Source organism: Macrobrachium nipponense, chromosome 31, assembly GCF_015104395.2.
Source record: "Macrobrachium nipponense isolate FS-2020 chromosome 31, ASM1510439v2, whole genome shotgun sequence".
Classification (NCBI taxonomy): Eukaryota; Metazoa; Arthropoda; class Malacostraca; order Decapoda; family Palaemonidae; genus Macrobrachium; species Macrobrachium nipponense.
This window is the reverse complement of record NC_061093.1, coordinates 39,423,510-39,433,259: the sequence shown is the minus strand read 5'-3', so window position 1 is coordinate 39,433,259 and position 9,750 is coordinate 39,423,510.

Below are 9,750 nucleotides of genomic sequence, written 5' to 3'. Positions count from 1 at the left end.
TCTTACTTTTATATCCTCCTTATTTTCCAGTGAGAGAGAGAGAGAGAGAGAGAGAGAGAGAGAGAGAGAGAGAGAGAGAGAGAGAGAGAGAGAGAGAGAGAGAGAGAGAGAGAAAAGCTCCGCTGTTGCACAATTTCTTGCAGCTTAATAATCATATGTAGAGTATATCAAAATTAGAAAATTTCATGATTAATGGCATGAATTAAATATTTCACCACATCATGAAATAACTTGGTTGCTTCTCATTAATCTGATTCTAGTTTTTATTGCAGACTGACTTATGTATGTATGTATGTATGTATAATATATATATATATATATATGTGTGTGTGTGTGTGTGTGTGAGTGTGTGTGTCTGCTGTGTCTGAAGTGAAAAAAGTTTAGGTACGGTGATTTGGGAATATTCAGTAAATGATGAATGTGGAGGAGGTTGAAAGATTTGCTTTAAGTCTGGGAATGATTGGGGGAAGTGATTCCTACATTATCTCTGCAATTAAGAAACTGAAGGATGGAAACACAGTATCGACATATGGCAATGATTTGTAAAGTATGGCCAAATATAGGAAAGCAACCGGAACAATAATTTTCCTTTGCATAGAATTAAAGTAGGCAAAGGATATAACTTACTCTACCAGAGAAGTGGCATCATGGGGTTTTGAATTGGGAAAGTAAGGCAAATGGAAAAACGAATGATTTGGGGAGAATAGTGTAATTTTGGAGAAGGAGGAAATGTGTGGACGTCTTCATAAAGAATTTTAAGAGAGAGCTTTGACTAACAGAGAAACCCTGAGCTTGGCATACATGGACATATAAGAAGCTGATGATAAAAGTGATGGAGAGCCATATAAGGTAACCGATGAGTTTTCTGTATGATTAAGGAGTTATTTTATGTGCAAAGTATGGTTTAGAATTTGTAGTCAGGATTGACTGGTTTGGGGTTTGTTTGCATGGTGTTTTTACGTTGCATGGTTATTCACCAACGGGACCAACGGCTTTACGTGACTTCCGAACTACGTTGAGAGTGAACTTTTATCACCAGATATACACATCTCTGACCCCTCAATGGAATGGTCGAGAATCGAACTCGCGGCCACCGAGGTGGCAGGCCAAGACCAAACCGATCATGGTACTGAGGCGCTAGGTTTGGGGTTTGGTGCAAAAATTGGTTTGGGACAAGTATGCGTCATGTCCCCATAAAAATTTTATATTTTTCAAGAGTGATGCAAGGAGCCGAACGAGAGGATATCGGATTGAGATGTCGTTTCATGTAAAATAAAAACGAATCTTGAATGCAATTAGTCATTGTTTAAAGATAACAGGATAATGATCCGGGATAGTGTCACCAGTGAGTACATAAACCAATGATATTATTTGAAAGCGTCTAAAATAGATAAAGGTAACTCTGAGACAAAATGATGTTGAAAGTCTAAATGGAAACCAGGCGGATGTTAAGTTAAGTGTTTATATGGACAGAAGCAGTTGAGATACCATAATGGATCATGGTAGAATGAAAGAAGAGGTATGAGTGATACAAGGAAAGAAATATGTAGTTTGTAAAAAGGCTGACGAGAAGTCTTTGAGCTTCTATCGATACCTAAGTTAGATTGTAAGAAGTGACTGTTGAGCCAGATCGCCATTACAAAATTTATAATGGTATTTATAATGGTATTTTTCCTCAGTTATATATATATATATATATATATATATAATATATATATATATATATATATATATATATATATACATACACACACACACACACACACACACACACATATATATATCTATAGGAGCCCATAAAAACACCAAAATGTGAAGGAAGAAGTACTATATCAGAGAACTGCTGTCTCCTCTCTTCAGGTATATGAATGAGAAAAGGTTTACAGAAAGGTGGTATATCCCAGAATCGTCCACAATGTACCAATTTAGGTCACCCCTCCCGATAATTCTTCCTTTAATCTTTCCTTAAGCGTTGGTTGAATAACATGCGTCGACGATGTCTGATGTCCAAAAATTCCCTTTTTGAGATGTTCCATTACCTGATTCTCTTTTATTAAGGCCGATTCTTAATAATGAACTCTCAGGGAATTGGAACAATCAATCGTCGACACAGTGTTCTTTCAACCAACGCTTAAGAAGATTAAAGGAAGATTATCAGCGGGGTGACCTTAAATTGGTTACTTTGTGGCGAATCTCTTGGTATAAATACCACCTTTTCTGTAAACTTTTCTCATCCATATACCTGAAGAAAGAGACAGCATCTCTGAAAATTAGTACTTTTCTCTCTAATTTTGGTGTTTTTATTTTGGGCTCCTTTTATTAGATGGAATTCGTTTGTTACAGAACACCTTTAAACCAGCATAATATATATAATATATATAATATATAATATTATTAATATAATATATTATATTATAATAAATTCTGAGCAAAAATACCATCCAAATTTCCAATTCTATTACATATATATATATATATATATATTATATATATATATATATATAATATATATATATATATATATATATATATATATATACATACACACATATATATATATATATTATATATATATATATATATATATTATTTATATATATATATATATATATATGTATATATCTATACATATATTTTTATTTTTATATGGGGATACAATCCACAATGAAGTAAAATCCTTCTGTAGTTTAAAATATATAATTCTTGTACAGGATTAAAGCTTTCGACCATCAGCTGTGGTCTTTTCACTAAAAAGTGATATGTGACCTCAGGAACTGACAAGTAGGAGCACAAACATTTGAAAAATCAATAAAGGTTAGGTAACAAGCTAGTTTATGACTATGAATGATCAGACGGTTGAGCCCTCGTCCTTTCCAGAATTCCTCTTGATCTTCGTGGGGGAATGTTTCTATTGCCAACTGCTTGTTCTATGCTGGTTGGGTGGTTTGTTGGAGAAATAACCTGAGTGGAGTAAACAGGAGAGAAAGCAGCAACATCATTGGCACATATATTCCTAAAGTTTGAACTTTACCCTTTTCTGCATATCTCTTCACAAATAGCTGTATTATCTGTAATTCCAGTATTTCCTGTAAAGGTTTCGTTTAAGGAAATTAACGCCCCTTCTACTACCCGGGTTATTTTTAATGAGTTTCTGCTTGATTGTACTGAGGTACAGAAAAACTATTTTGAAGCCGTTCTTTTTTTTTTTAAGCTGCCTAGAAAATTTATTAAGAAAATTTATTAAGCTCTTTATTATATGGAAGAGCAAGAGCGGCCTTAAAATCTACCTTTTCAGTTATATCATGTGGGGCGTAAAACATCGATCTAGCTTTAGATAGAGACTAGTATAAACAACTTTGGGTAACACAGTTTATTAAAACTATCTACCAAGAAATTTATTTCTGTCAATGAACTGGGGAACACATATTCGGTATGCTCGAAAAAACAAGTTGATTAAAACGTTGTGCTTTACTTTCCTGTGTCTAATTTTCAAAAGAATTTCCTCGTTTTTAAACTTTGCTTGCTTCACTTGGAAAAATAACCTACGGCAAGAAATCTACAAAAGGAGAACAGATATCAACTTTGACTGGATTGCTAATTGTGCAGGTGAGGTTGCTTTGCAAAAGTCGTTGGCACATAAAGCTCAGCTAGATGGGAAGCTTAGAAATCTATGTAGACACTCTATTCGGAATCTTGCTTTTAATCAGGATAATATAAAAACTTGCGGACTATGAGTTAGATGAAGATAGTAAAATACTTTTTAGCCTAGGAATCAGTTTTTCTCTGGGCACTGAGGATATTGATTTCCTTAGAGGAATTGGTTGCATCAATGAATTTAACTACAAACATTCAGGAGTAAACTTAGATTTTATGAAAGGCATGTTGCTTCATAGTTTTGAGAAGGTAGATCATTTACCACGACGTTTCAACTTGGCATTAGATAGATTGAAGAAGAATTCAAGTATTAACATTTTAAAAGCAGACAAAGGAGGCTGTGTAGTGGTTATGAATAAGAACGATTACCTGATCAAGGCACACTGGCTCTTAAACGATAGTAACACATACCTAACAGTAACAAAACCCCCTTGCATTAGCGATTTGCAGTCTGAATTTAACAAGAAAATAAAAGCCGTAGTTAGCAGTGGTGTGGAAAAAGAAACAAGAAATATAGTCCTGAGTAAGCTAGCGAGAAAACTGCCGTTTTTTAGTTATTTTTACGGAACTCCCAAGATTCACAAGGAAGGGAGTCCTTTAAGGCCCATTGTCGCTAGCTGCAACAATCCTCAGACGGATCTGTCGTCATGGTTAGCGGAGATTTTGGGGAAATTAATAGGGACAATTTCGAAATCTCACATTAAGCACAGTATGGATTTTATGGATCAAATTATGGAAAAGAATTACATAGGTTCTATGTACAGCCTAGATATATTTTCTTTATTCACGAACGTACCACTGAGTTTCGTGCTCGACAACTTGAATAAATTAGTCTCAGATAATATTTTCAAGCCACCTATGCACATAGACAAATTTTGTAATTTGATTAACATTTGCGTTAAATCTACAATTTTTGAGTTTAATGGTTCGTTCTATCAACAAAAATCCGGGGTCTCGATGGGCTCACCTCACTCCCCTATATTGGCAAACTTATACATGGAATTTTTCGTTACGTTGACACACTACCGGAAGACATTAAGCCCGAAATTTGGGTTAGGTATGTAGATGATGTTTTTATTGTTTATAGACACGGCGAGGAACCCTTTCATAGGTTTTTAGAGTTGCTTAATGGTTTTTTGCCCTCTATTTAATTTACAGTGTAAAAGGAGATGGAAAATAGGCTTCCCTTTCTAGATATGGTAGTTCATAGAGACACAGTAAGTAGTGACTTTAAATTCAGCGTGTATAGGTAGAACACCCACACAAACACTTATATTCATTACTTCTCATATCATGAACCTAAAGTAAAGCACAAAGTTTTAACCAATTTGCTTTTTCGAGCATACCGAATATGTGATCCCCAGTTCATTGACGCAGAAATAAATTTCTTGGTAGATAGTTTTACTAAACTGTGTTACCCAAAGTTTTTTATACTACAGTCTCTATCTAAAGCTAGATCGATGTTTTACGCCCTACATGATATAACTGAAAAGGTAGATTTTAAGCCTCTCTTGCTCTTCCATATAACCAAAGACAATACACGAAAGATGGGAAGCTCAAGCCACAGCTGCATCGGCCGCATACAATTTAGTACCTGGCATGAAATGAAGATGGCGGTAGCATTGCACCTGCCTACATCGTCTGTTTGTTTACAAAGACAACCCCTATTCTCTTTGTTTACTTTTTGACAAAGCGGGGCATTCAATTTCAATCATCACCCGTGTGTGGTTTGCAATAGGACGAAAAATGATTTTCCCCATCTGATTTTTCATGCTTTTCCTCAGAATAAAGAAAGGTAATAAAATCATTACATCTGTTACAAAGTACATGATGACTTTTAGAGAAAATGAAGAAATAAAATAGACCAAAGCAAAATTGAATGTCGGTGCAGTGTTATTCCGAAATAAATATTGAAAATATTTACAATATGGTGGACGCCTCTAAGCGGAAAGAAAAAATATATATTTATATGTGATTTTCGACTAGGAAAAAATATCAAAAAAATTCTTGCCATTTGAAACTCCAACAACCAACCTAACCTTCCTGGTAGTGTACATCAGTAGCCTAATCATGTCAACAGTAAACCTAACCATATCAGCAGTACCATAACCATGCCAACAGTTACCTAACCATGTCAACAGTAATTTGCAATGGAAATGAAGCTATCTTGCAAAACATATCAAAAGCAACTAGAAAAACTATATTTTCTTGTCATTTACAGGCGTCAATTGTATTTCAAATAAATACCTTAACGTTATATTTGCATATCTTGAAAATCTCTAGAAATATGAAATAAACATACCAATTCCTATCACTGTCATGCAATTCGTGAATATTGGGTCTCCATGCCTTTTCCAGATAGGCTACTCACAGCAACTTTGATATACTGTATATATACTGTAGTTATGTTATATTCTCAGCAGCTTACCCTTGGGTTGTAGTTATAAATGTTTACCGTAATTTTTCATTAATAAGCAACTATTTAGCAAACCAAAGCTGTTTCATCAGGAAGGATGGATCTTGTGGGAGCATTCATATGGGAGAGCATAAGTAGGTTAGTTAAGTTAGAGTGTTATACTTTAATTTCAAGTTCACTAACCTTTTAATCTATGATTGAATTTTCCTATATGTATGGATAAAAGCATTCAAAATAAAAAAAAATTACATGCAAACCAGCATATCTGGTCCCACAAGATCCATTCTTACCGTTTCATCTATGTTTCTGCATTATATGCTCATAATTGTTCAATTTTTAAAATTAAATCTTGTAATTAGTACCAACACCCCACATAGTATTCCAAAGTAAATTTACCATTTGGCAGCAAATGTACGCAGTAATACAGTAGTAATAAATTGGCAAAACAAGTTGTGAAAACCTATGATATTTGCTTGTACTGTACATGATGCAAAAAGAAACGTGGTTCAAGTCAATAAGAATAATTGTTTCAAATTTTTTTAGGAATGTGCATGCTTCTTGCAGAAATGGTATTTTACTAGAAAATACCAGGCAGAAGTGTTGGTTACATTACCTTCATAAAAGGGTGCCAATTGAATATGCATTTTTGAGAACTCCCACAATTGGGCTATGAGATTTTAATAAATTGTTATAAATAAGTTCTGACTTGATCAAGAGCTTAATAAATAATCATAAAATATAATAAACTGTATTCATTCCTCTAGGTTCTTAGATTTGTCTGACACATATGTATTGTTTTATGTATAGTATACAATCATAAGCACAAGCCCCAAAAAAGGAAAATAATTACTGTATACTATATTGGTGAAATAATAAGATAAAATCAGAATAAGTTTGTTTCATTCTAACTGCCCTCTCAATTTTAGATAAAGATACTTAGCAATTAATGTTACATTAACTGAAGGATTTTGTTTAATGATTCTGAAATGCCTAATATATAAGTCATAAGCTATGATAGAGCCCTATAATCATGTTAGCAAGCAATATTAATCGATTTAGTATTCAATAATTTATAAAGAGAAGTTTATTGCAGCATAAGAATAAATTTTAATATTTAAAAAAGCCGCGCTACGCCACAGCCGAGTTTTAGTTGAGGGCATGATCAATAGATGCCGCGCATTCTGACGGGTTGGATTTTTTTTTTTTATTGGTAATAAAAATCAGTTTCCCATCTTTTGTGTATTGTCTTTGCATATAACAAAGAGCTTAATAAATTTCTAGGCAGCTTAAAGGAAAATAGAACGGCTTCAACATAGTTTTTCAGTACGTTGGAGAAAGCGGACGTTCCATTGATAAGAGAGGGGAAGAACACGTTGCTGCTAGCAGAAGGGGAAGTTCATACAGTGCAATTGCGCAACATACATGGGAGAAAAACTACGCAATAAATTTTAAAGGTACAAAGGTTGTTTTTGCATGTAACGACAGGACTTTGAGACGAGTAGTAGAAGGGGCGTTAATTTCCTTAAACGAGACCTTTACAGGAAATACTGGAATTAGAGAAAATACAGCTATTTGTGAAAAGATCTGTAGAAAAGGGAAAATTTCAAACTTTAGGAATATATGTGCCTATGATGATGCTGCTTCCTCTCCTGTTTACTCCACTCAGGTCATTTTCTCCAACAAACCACCCAACCAGCATAGAACAAGCAGTTGGCAATAGAAACATTCCCCCACGAAGATCAAGACGAATTCTGGAAAGGACGAGGGCTCAACCGTCTGATCATTCATAGTCATAAACTAGCTTGTTACCTAACCTTTATTGATTTTTCAAATGTTTGTGCTCTTACTTGTCAGTTCCTTGAGGTCACATATCGCATTTTAGTGAACAAGACCACAGCTGATGGTCGAAAGCTTTAATCCTGTACAAGAAATATATATTTTAAACTACAGAAGGATTTTACTTCATTGTGGATTGTATCCCCATTTACTTAGAGGTACGATATAGTACCTGGCATCTGCATATATATATATATATATATATATATATATATATATATATCATATATATATATATATATACATATATATATATTATATATATATATATATATATATATATATATATATATATATCTATATATCTAATCTCAAAACGAAGTTATTTTCCTTTATGGCGTAACTCCAGATTATTCCTGGGTAAAGGATTATTCTATTATGCAAAATACTAAGACGTTCTAGATACCAATAAAGATGGCCCCGTAAGACCTGATTTTACCTCTGAATTGCACATGACCCGTTTGCTGGCAAAACTTATAAAATCATAAGTACTTTACAGCAACCCATCTCAGTCAATGCCGGTGTGTTCAATATGCTAATCCATTTTTTCTCTGTATATTTAAAACTGAACCTTTCTCATCCTCTTACCAATATTAGTGGTTCAGTTCGTCTCAAGTGACTCTATCTTCTCCCATAAATTCGCATTCAACATTCCTACTCCGCTCTGATCAGCAATCCTTCGGTCACCCAATCTTTTGCCACCAGACACAAGTTGCTATTTTCCTTTGTTTGTTTGTATGGTGTTTTTACGTCGCATGGAACCAGTGGTTATTCAGCAATGGGACCAACAGCTTTACGTGGCTTCTGAACCACGTTGAGAGTAAACTTCTATCACCAGAAATTTTATTCTGTACTTTCTGTCTCAATCATTTTCCCTTCCTGCCTTCAAGTATTTATCAATACTTTCATTTTCCATCCTCCCGTGTTTCCGTTTATTCTCCTCAACTTGCTCTTAGGAGCATTCACTCGATCTTTCTCTTCAAACATTATTTTATGTAGATTCGTGTAATAAAGTTAACTACTATTCTCGCATTTTAATAAATTTTCATCTCCTCATTACTTTGCTAATTTTAATTAGTTCATTTCTCAATAAGGGCGATCTCTTTTTTCTGTATTTTCCTTTACCTCGTCTTACTTCTTCCTAATGAGCACCAAATTCTTTGAGAGCTTGAATTTCAAGTCAAATAATAATAATAATAATAATAATAATAATAATAATAATAATAATAATAATAATAATAATAATAATAAGTAATAATAATAATAATAATAATAATAATAATAATAATAATAATAATAATAATAATAATAATAATTTAAAAGCTCAATTTTCCATTATCAGTAGCGTATTTAATACTATTCTAAAAACATGTGTAAATACAATGCATCGAAAAATTTGCATCCTTGCTTGCCGCGCTTGTAATCTAGTTATCTAGATGATTTTGCCTTAACGCTGGATATTTAGTATACACTTGCTGAATATGAGAATAAAAAAATCCACATGATTTAGAAATGATGCAGTCAATGTTGCGGAACATTCCCATGCAAATCAGACGAGGAAAGCTCAAAGAGACATCCAAAAGTTTTTAAAATCAGGTCGGCATCTTTTTTGTGAGCCAGGTATGCTTTTAGTTTTTTTTTTCTTCAAAAGAAATTGCCGGTGCTAAGCACGACGAAGCACCGGTGTATACCTGCAAATAAAATCGAAGAGCATCCTTCGAAAGTTGGAATGACTTTGCAATTTTCGTCAAGAAATCATGAGACGATTTCAAGTGAAGGGATGAAGTTGGGGTAGCGAGTTCGGCCATTTTCTTCTTGGAAATGCAAGATGGAAGTGAGAACAC